Consider the following 12500-nt stretch of genomic DNA (forward strand, 5'->3'; position numbering starts at 1 on the left):
GTAAGACACACACACACACACACACACACACACGGATCTTCGGAGAATCGCTGGAGAGGTAAGACACACACACACACACACACTGATCTTCGGAGAATCTCTGGAGAGAGGTAAGACACACACACACACACACACGGATCTTCGGAGAATCGCTGGAGAGAGGTAAGACACACACACACACACACACACACACACTGATCTTGGGAGAAACGCTGGAGAGAGGTAAGACACACACACACACACACGCGGATCTTCGGAGAATTGCTGGAGAGAGGTAAGACACACACACACACACACTGATCTACGGAGAAGCGCTGGAGAGAGGTAAGACACACACACACACACACAAACTGATCTTCGGAGAATCTCTGAAGAGAGGTAAGACACACACACACACACTGATCTTCGGAGAATTTCTGGAGAGAGGTAAGACACACACACACACACACACACACGGATCTTCGGAGAATTGCTGGGGAGAGGTAAGACACACACACACACACACTGATCTTCGGAGAAGCGCTGGAGAGAGGTAAGACACTCACACACACACGGATCTTCGGAGAATCGCTGGAGAGAGGTAAGACACACACACACACGGATCTTCGGAGAATCGCTGGAGAGAGGTAAGACACACACACACACACTGATCTTCGGAGAATCGCTGGAGAGAGGTAAGACACACACACACACACACCTTCGGAGAATCGCTGGAGAGAGGTAAGACACACACACACACACACACACACACACGGATCTTCGGAGAATCGCTGGAGAGGTAAGACACACACACACACACACTGATCTTCGGAGAATCTCTGGAGAGAGGTAAGACACACACACACACACACACGGATCTTCGGAGAATCGCTGGAGAGAGGTAAGACACACACACACACACACACTGATTTTCGGAGAATCGCTGGAGAGAGGTAAGACACACACACACACACACACGGATCTTCGGAGAATTGCTGGAGAGAGGTAAGACACACACACACACACACTGATCTACGGAGAAGCGCTGGAGAGAGGTAAGACACACACACACACACACAAACTGATCTTCGGAGAATCTCTGAAGAGAGGTAAGACACACACACACACACTGATCTTCGGAGAATTTCTGGAGAGAGGTAAGACACACACACACACACACACACACGGATCTTCGGAGAATTGCTGGGGAGAGGTAAGACACACACACACACACACTGATCTTCGGAGAAGCGCTGGAGAGAGGTAAGACACTCACACACACACGGATCTTCGGAGAATCGCTGGAGAGAGGTAAGACACACACACACACGGATCTTCGGAGAATCGCTGGAGAGAGGTAAGACACACACACACACACACAAACACGGATCTTCGGAGAATCGCTGGAGAGAGGTAAGACACACACACACACTGATCTTCGGAGAAGCGCTGAAGAGAGGTAAGACACACACACACACACACACACGGATCTTCGGAGAATTGCTGGAGAGAGGTAAGACACACACACACACACACACACACACACACTGATCTTCGGAGAAGCGCTGGAGAGAGGTAAGACACACACACACACACACACACACCTTCGGAGAATCGCTGGAGAGAGGTAAGACACACACACACACACACACACACACACACGGATCTTCGGACAATCGCTGGAGAGAGGTAAGACACACACTCACACACACACACACAAACACGGATCTTCGGAGAATCGCTGGAGAGAGGTAAGACACACACACACACCTTCGGAGAATCGCTGGAGAGAGGTAAGACACACACACACACACACACGGATCTTCGGAGAATCGCTGGAGAGAGGTAAGACACACACACACACTGATCTTCGGAGAATCGCTGGAGAGAGGTAAGACACACACACACACACACACACCTTCGGAGAATCGCTGGAGAGAGGTAACACACACACACACACACACACACACACACGGATCTTCGGAGAATCGCTGGAGAGGTAAGACACACACACACACACACACTGATCTTCGGAGAATCTCTGGAGAGAGGTAAGACACACACACACACAGATCTTCGGAGAATCGTTGGAGAGAGGTAAGACACACACACACACACACACACGGATCTTCGGAGAATCGCTGGAGAGAGGTAAGACACACACACACACACACACACACACACTGATCTTCGGAGAATCGCTGGAGAGAGGTAAGACACACACACACACACACTGATCTTCGGAGAAGCGCTGGAGAGAGGTAAGACACACACACACAGATCTTCGGAGAATCGCTGGAGAGAGGTAAGACACACACACACACACACACACACACAAACTGATCTTCGGAGAATCGCTGAAGAGAGGTAAGACACACACACACACACACTGATCTTCTGAGAATTTCTGGAGAGAGGTAAGACACACACACACACACACACACACGGATCTTCAGAGAATCGCTGGGGAGAGGTAAGACACACACACACACACTGATCTTCGGAGAAGCGCTGGAGAGAGGTAAGACACTCACACACACACACACACACACGGATCTTCGGAGAATCGCTGGAGAGAGGTAAGACACACACACATACGGATCTTCGGAGAATCGCTGGAGAGAGGTAAGACACACACACACACACAAACACGGATCTTCGGAGAATCGCTGGAGAGAGGTAAGACACACACACACACACACACACACTGATCTTCGGAGAAGCGCTGGAGAGAGGTAAGACACACACACACACACCTTCGGAGAATCGCTGGAGAGAGGTAAGACACACACACACACACGAATCTTCGGAGAATCGCTGGAGAGGTAAGACACACACACACACACTGATCTTCGGAGAATCTCTGGAGAGAGGTAAGACACACACACACACACAGATCTTCGGAGAATCGTTGGAGAGAGGTAAGACACACACACACACACACACACACGGATCTTCGGAGAATCGCTGGAGAGAGGTAAGACACACACACACACACACACACACACCTTCGGAGAATCGCTGGAGAGAGGTAAGACACACACACACACACACACACACACACACACACACACGGATCTTCGGAGAATCGCTGGAGAAAGGTAAGACACACACACACACACGGATCTTCGGAGAATCGCTGGAGAGAGGTAAGACACACACTCACACACACAAACACGGATCTTCGGAGAATCGCTGGAGAGAGGTAAGACACACACACACACCTTCGGAGAATCGCTGGAGAGAGGTAAGACACACACACACACGGATCTTCGGAGAATCGCTGGAGAGAGGTAAGACACACACACACACACACACTGATCTTCGGAGAATCGCTGGAGAGAGGTAAGACACACACACACACACACCTTCGGAGAATCGCTGGAGAGAGGTAAGACACACACACACACACACACACACACGGATCTTCGGAGAATCGCTGGAGAGGTAAGACACACACACACACACACACACTGATCTTCGGAGAATCTCTGGAGAGAGGTAAGACACACACACACACACACACACGGATCTTCGGAGAATCGCTGGAGAGAGGTAAGACACACACACACACACACACACACACACACACTGATCTTGGGAGAAACGCTGGAGAGAGGTAAGACACACACACACACACACGCGGATCTTCGGAGAATTGCTGGAGAGAGGTAAGACACACACACACACACACTGATCTACGGAGAAGCGCTGGAGAGAGGTAAGACACACACACACACACACAAACTGATCTTCGGAGAATCTCTGAAGAGAGGTAAGACACACACACACACACTGATCTTCGGAGAATTTCTGGAGAGAGGTAAGACACACACACACACACACACACACACGGATCTTCGGAGAATTGCTGGGGAGAGGTAAGACACACACACACACACACTGATCTTCGGAGAAGCGCTGGAGAGAGGTAAGACACTCACACACACACGGATCTTCGGAGAATCGCTGGAGAGAGGTAAGACACACACACACACGGATCTTCGGAGAATCGCTGGAGAGAGGTAAGACACACACACACACACTGATCTTCGGAGAATCGCTGGAGAGAGGTAAGACACACACACACACACACACACACTGATCTTCGGAGAAGCGCTGGAGAGAGGTAAGACACACACACACACACACACCTTCGGAGAATCGCTGGAGAGAGGTAAGACACACACACACACACGGATCTTCGGAGAATCGCTGGAGAGGTAAGACACACACACACACACTGATCTTCGGAGAATCTCTGGAGAGAGGTAAGACACACACACACACACACACACACGGATCTTCGGAGAATCGCTGGAGAGAGGTAAGACACACACACACACACACACACACACCTTCGGAGAATCGCTGGAGAGAGGTAAGACACACACACACACACACACACACACACACACGGATCTTCGGAGAATCGCTGGAGAAAGGTAAGACACACACACACACACAGATCTTCGGAGAATCGCTGGAGAGAGGTAAGACACACACTCACACACACAAACACGGATCTTCGGAGAATCGCTGGAGAGAGGTAAGACACACACACACACCTTCGGAGAATCGCTGGAGAGAGGTAAGACACACACACACACGGATCTTCGGAGAATCGCTGGAGAGAGGTAAGACACACACACACACACACACTGATCTTCGGAGAATCGCTGGAGAGAGGTAAGACACACACACACACACACCTTCGGAGAATCGCTGGAGAGAGGTAAGACACACACACACACACACACACACACGGATCTTCGGAGAATCGCTGGAGAGGTAAGACACACACACACACACACACACTGATCTTCGGAGAATCTCTGGAGAGAGGTAAGACACACACACACACACACACACGGATCTTCGGAGAATCGCTGGAGAGAGGTAAGACACACACACACACACACACACACACACACACTGATCTTGGGAGAAACGCTGGAGAGAGGTAAGACACACACACACACACACGCGGATCTTCGGAGAATTGCTGGAGAGAGGTAAGACACACACACACACACACTGATCTACGGAGAAGCGCTGGAGAGAGGTAAGACACACACACACACACACAAACTGATCTTCGGAGAATCTCTGAAGAGAGGTAAGACACACACACACACACTGATCTTCGGAGAATTTCTGGAGAGAGGTAAGACACACACACACACACACACACACACACGGATCTTCGGAGAATTGCTGGGGAGAGGTAAGACACACACACACACACACTGATCTTCGGAGAAGCGCTGGAGAGAGGTAAGACACTCACACACACACGGATCTTCGGAGAATCGCTGGAGAGAGGTAAGACACACACACACACGGATCTTCGGAGAATCGCTGGAGAGAGGTAAGACACACACACACACTGATCTTCGGAGAATCGCTGGAGAGAGGTAAGACACACACACACACACACACCTTCGGAGAATCGCTGGAGAGAGGTAAGACACACACACACACACACACACACACGGATCTTCGGAGAATCGCTGGAGAGGTAAGACACACACACACACACACACACACTGATCTTCGGAGAATCTCTGGAGAGAGGTAAGACACACACACACACACACGGATCTTCGGAGAATCGCTGGAGAGAGGTAAGACACACACACACACACACACACACACACACACTGATCTTCGGAGAATCGCTGGAGAGAGGTAAGACACACACACACACACACACGGATCTTCGGAGAATTGCTGGAGAGAGGTAAGACACACACACACACACACTGATCTACGGAGAAGCGCTGGAGAGAGGTAAGACACACACACACACACACAAACTGATCTTCGGAGAATCTCTGAAGAGAGGTAAGACACACACACACACACTGATCTTCGGAGAATTTCTGGAGAGAGGTAAGACACACACACACACACACACACACGGATCTTCGGAGAATTGCTGGGGAGAGGTAAGACACACACACACACACACTGATCTTCGGAGAAGCGCTGGAGAGAGGTAAGACACTCACACACACACGGATCTTCGGAGAATCGCTGGAGAGAGGTAAGACACACACACACACACGGATCTTCGGAGAATCGCTGGAGAGAGGTAAGACACACACACACACACACAAACACGGATCTTCGGAGAATCGCTGGAGAGAGGTAAGACACACACACACACTGATCTTCGGAGAAGCGCTGAAGAGAGGTAAGACACACACACACACACACGGATCTTCGGAGAATTGCTGGAGAGAGGTAAGACACACACACACACACACACACACACACACTGATCTTCGGAGAAGCGCTGGAGAGAGGTAAGACACACACACACACACACACCTTCGGAGAATCGCTGGAGAGAGGTAAGACACACACACACACACACACACACACACGGATCTTCGGACAATCGCTGGAGAGAGGTAAGACACACACTCACACACACACACACAAACACGGATCTTCGGAGAATCGCTGGAGAGAGGTAAGACACACACACACACCTTCGGAGAATCGCTGGAGAGAGGTAAGACACACACACACACACACACGGATCTTCGGAGAATCGCTGGAGAGAGGTAAGACACACACACACACTGATCTTCGGAGAATCGCTGGAGAGAGGTAAGACACACACACACACACACACACCTTCGGAGAATCGCTGGAGAGAGGTAACACACACACACACACACACACGGATCTTCGGAGAATCGCTGGAGAGGTAAGACACACACACACACACACACTGATCTTCGGAGAATCTCTGGAGAGAGGTAAGACACACACACACACACACACAGATCTTCGGAGAATCGTTGGAGAGAGGTAAGACACACACACACACACACACACGGATCTTCGGAGAATCGCTGGAGAGAGGTAAGACACACACACACACACACACACACACTGATCTTCTTAGAATCGCTGGAGAGAGGTAAGACACACACACACACACACACGGATCTTCGGAGAATTGCTGGAGAGAGGAAAGACACACACACACACACACTGATCTTCGGAGAAGCGCTGGAGAGAGGTAAGACACACACACACAGATCTTCGGAGAATCGCTGGAGAGAGGTAAGACACACACACACACACACACACACACACAAACTGATCTTCGGAGAATCGCTGAAGAGAGGTAAGACACACACACACACACACTGATCTTCTGAGAATTTCTGGAGAGAGGTAAGACACACACACACACACACACACACGGATCTTCGGAGAATCGCTGGGGAGAGGTAAGACACACACACACACACTGATCTTCGGAGAAGCGCTGGAGAGAGGTAAGACACTCACACACACACACACACACACGGATCTTCGGAGAATCGCTGGAGAGAGGTAAGACACACACACACACGGATCTTCGGAGAATCGCTGGAGAGAGGTAAGACACACACACACACACAAACACGGATCTTCGGAGAATCGCTGGAGAGAGGTAAGACACACACACACACACACACACACTGATCTTCGGAGAAGCGCTGAAGAGAGGTAAGACACACACACACACACACACACACACACACGTATCTTCGGAGAATTGCTGGAGAGAGGTAAGACACACACACACACACACTGATCTTCGGAGAAGCACTGGAGAGAGGTAAGACACACACACACACACACGGATCTTCGGAGAATCGCTGGACAGAGGTAAGACACACACTCACACACACACACACACCTTCGGAGAATCGCTGGAGAGAGGTAAGACACACACACACACCTTCGGAGAATCGCTGGAGAGAGGTAAGACACACACATACAAACACACACACACACACGGATCTTCGGAGAATCGCTGGAGAGGTAAGACACACAGACACACACACACTGATCTTCGGAGAATCGCTGGAGAGAGGTAAGACACACACTCACACACACACACACAAACATGGATCTTCGGAGAATCGCTGGAGAGAGGTAAGACACACACTCACACACACACACACAAACACGGATCTTCGGAGAATCGCTGGAGAGAGGTAAGACACACACACACTCACACACACACACACACGGATCTTCGGAGAATCGCTGGAGACAGGTAAGACCCACACACACTCACACTCACACACACACACACACACACACACACACGGATCTTCGGAGAATCGCTGGAGAGAGGTAAGACACACACACACACACTGATCTTCGGAGAATCGCTGGAGAGAGGTAAGACACACGCACACACACACCTTCGGAGAATCGCTGGAGAGAGGTAAGACACACACACACACCTTCGGAGAATCGCTGGAGAGAGGTAAGACACACACACACACACACACACACACACGGATCTTCGGAGAATCGCTGGAGAGAGGTAAGACACACACACACACACACACACACTGATCTTCGGAGAATCTCTGGAGAGAGGTAAGAAATACACACACACACACACACACACAGATCTTCGGAGAATCGTTGGAGAGAGGTAAGACACACACACACACACACACACACACACGGATCTTCGGAGAATCGCTGGAGAGAGGTAAGACACACACACACACACACACTGATCTTCGGAGAATCGCTGGAGAGAGGTAAGACACACACACACACACACACACACGGATCTTCAGAGAATTGCTGGAGAGAGGTAAGACACACACACACACACACACAGATCTTCGGAGAAGCGCTGGAGAGAGGTAAGACACACACACACACACACACACACACTGATCTTCGGAGAATCGCTGAAGAGAGGTAAGACACACACACACACACTGATCTTCGGAGAATCTCTGGAGAGAGGTAAGACACACACACACACACACACACGGATCTTCGGAGAATCGCTGGAGAGAGGTAAGACACACACACACACACACTGATCTTCGGAGAAGCGCTGGAGAGAGGTAAGACACTCACACACACACACACACGGATCTTCGGAGAATCGCTGGAGAGAGGTAAGACACACACACACACGGATCTTCGGAGAATCGCTGGAGAGAGGTAAGACACACACACACACACACACACACACAAACACGGATCTTCGGAGAATCGCTGGAGAGAGGTAAGACACACACAAACACACACACACTGATCTTCGGAGAAGCGCTGGAGAGAGGTAAGACACACACACACAAGGATCTTCGGAGAAGCGCTGGAGAGAGGTAAGACACACACACACACACACACACAGACGGATCTTCGGAGAATTGCTGGAGAGAGGTAAGACACACACACACACACACACACACACACACACTGATCTTCGGACAAGCGCTGGAGAGAGGTAAGACACACACACACACACACACACGGATCTTCGGAGAATCGCTGGAGAGAGGTAAGACACACACACACACACACACGGATCTTCGGAGAATCGCTGGAGTGAGGTAACACACACACACACACGGATCTTCGGAGAATCGCTGGAGAGAGGTAAGACACACACACACCTTCGGAGAATCGCTGGAGAGAGGTAAGACACACACACACACACCTTCGGAGAATCGCTGGAGAGAGGTAATACACACACACACACACACACACACAGATCTTCGGAGAATCGCTGGAGAAAGGTAAGACACACACACACACACACACATGGATCTTTGGAGAATCACTTGAGAGAGGTAAGACACACACACACTCACACACACACACACACGGATCTTCGGAGAATCGCTGGAGAGAGGTAAGAGACACACACACACACACACACCTTCGGAGAATCGCTGGAGAGAGGTAAGACACACACACACACACACACACACACGGATCTTCGGAGAATCGCTGGAGAGAGGTAAGACACACACACACTCACACAAACACACACACACGGATCTTCGGAGAATCGTTGGAGAGAGGTAAGACACAATCACACACACACACACACGGATCTTCGGAGAATCGCTGGAGAGAGGAAAGACACACACGCACACTGATCTTCGGAGAATCGCTGGAGAGAGGTAAGACACACACACACACACACACACACACACACACACGCGGATCTTCGGAGAATAGCTGGAGAGAGGTAAGACACACACACACACACTGATCTTCGGAGAATCGCTGGAGAGAGGTAAGACACACACACACACACACACACACACACACGGATCTTCAAAGAATCGCTGGAGAGAGGTAAGACACACACACACACACACACACACACACACGGATCTTCAGAGAATCGCTGGAGAGAGGTAAGACACACACACACACACTGATCTTCGGAGAATCGCTGGAGAGAGGTAAGACACACACTCACACACACACACACACAGATCTTGGGAGTATCGCTGGAGAGAGGTAAGACACACACACACACACACCTTCGGAGAATCCCTGGAGAGAGGTAAGACACACACACACACGGATCCTCTGAGAATCGCTGGAGAGAGGTAAGACACACACACACTCACACACACACACACACGGATCTTCGGAGAATCGCTGGAGAGAGGTAAGACATTCACACACACATACATGGATCTTTGGAGAATCGCTGGAGAGAGGTAAAACACACACACACAGATCTTCGGAGAATCGCTGGAGAGAGGTAAGACACACACACACACACACACACGGATCTTCGGAGAATCGCTGGAGAGAGGTAAGACACACACACACACCTTCGGAGAATCGCTGGAGAGAGGTAAGACACACACACACACACACACACACACACACGGATCTTCGGAGAATCGCTGGAGAGAGGTAAGACACACACACACACACTGATCTTCGGAGAATCGCTGGAGAGAGGTAAGACACACACACACACACACACACACTGATCTTCGGAGAAGCGCTGGAGAGATGTAAGACACACACACACACACACACCTTCGGAGAATCGCTGGAGAGAGGTAAGACACACACACACACACGGATCTTCGGAGAATCGCTGGAGAGGTAAGACACACACACACACACTGATCTTCGGAGAATCTCTGGAGAGAGGTAAGACACACACACACACACACACACACGGATCTTCGGAGAATCGCTGGAGAGAGGTAAGACACACACACACACACACACACACACCTTCGGAGAATCGCTGGAGAGAGGTAAGACACACACACACACACACACACACACACACGGATCTTCGGAGAATCGCTGGAGAAAGGTAAGACACACACACACACACAGATCTTCGGAGAATCGCTGGAGAGAGGTAAGACACACACTCACACACACAAACACGGATCTTCGGAGAATCGCTGGAGAGAGGTAAGACACACACACACACCTTCGGAGAATCGCTGGAGAGAGGTAAGACACACACACACACGGATCTTCGGAGAATCGCTGGAGAGAGGTAAGACACACACACACACACACACTGATCTTCGGAGAATCGCTGGAGAGAGGTAAGACACACACACACACACACCTTCGGAGAATCGCTGGAGAGAGGTAAGACACACACACACACACACACACACACGGATCTTCGGAGAATCGCTGGAGAGGTAAGACACACACACACACACACACACTGATCTTCGGAGAATCTCTGGAGAGAGGTAAGACACACACACACACACACACACGGATCTTCGGAGAATCGCTGGAGAGAGGTAAGACACACACACACACACACACACACACACACACTGATCTTGGGAGAAACGCTGGAGAGAGGTAAGACACACACACACACACACGCGGATCTTCGGAGAATTGCTGGAGAGAGGTAAGACACACACACACACACACTGATCTACGGAGAAGCGCTGGAGAGAGGTAAGACACACACACACACACACAAACTGATCTTCGGAGAATCTCTGAAGAGAGGTAAGACACACACACACACACTGATCTTCGGAGAATTTCTGGAGAGAGGTAAGACACACACACACACACACACACACACACGGATCTTCGGAGAATTGCTGGGGAGAGGTAAGACACACACACACACACACTGATCTTCGGAGAAGCGCTGGAGAGAGGTAAGACACTCACACACACACGGATCTTCGGAGAATCGCTGGAGAGAGGTAAGACACACACACACACGGATCTTCGGAGAATCGCTGGAGAGAGGTAAGACACACACACACACTGATCTTCGGAGAATCGCTGGAGAGAGGTAAGACACACACACACACACACACCTTCGGAGAATCGCTGGAGAGAGGTAAGACACACACACACACACACACACACACGGATCTTCGGAGAATCGCTGGAGAGGTAAGACACACACACACACACACTGATCTTCGGAGAATCTCTGGAGAGAGGTAAGACACACACACACACACACGGATCTTCGGAGAATCGCTGGAGAGAGGTAAGACACACACACACACACACACACACACACACACTGATCTTCGGAGAATCGCTGGAGAGAGGTAAGACACACACACACACACACACGGATCTTCGGAGAATTGCTGGAGAGAGGTAAGACACACACACACACACACTGATCTACGGAGAAGCGCTGGAGAGAGGTAAGACACACACACACACACACAAACTGATCTTCGGAGAATCTCTGA

The sequence above is a fragment of the Carassius gibelio genome, chromosome B22 (genome assembly GCF_023724105.1).
Source record: "Carassius gibelio isolate Cgi1373 ecotype wild population from Czech Republic chromosome B22, carGib1.2-hapl.c, whole genome shotgun sequence".
In the NCBI taxonomy this organism is placed as follows: domain Eukaryota; kingdom Metazoa; phylum Chordata; class Actinopteri; order Cypriniformes; family Cyprinidae; genus Carassius; species Carassius gibelio.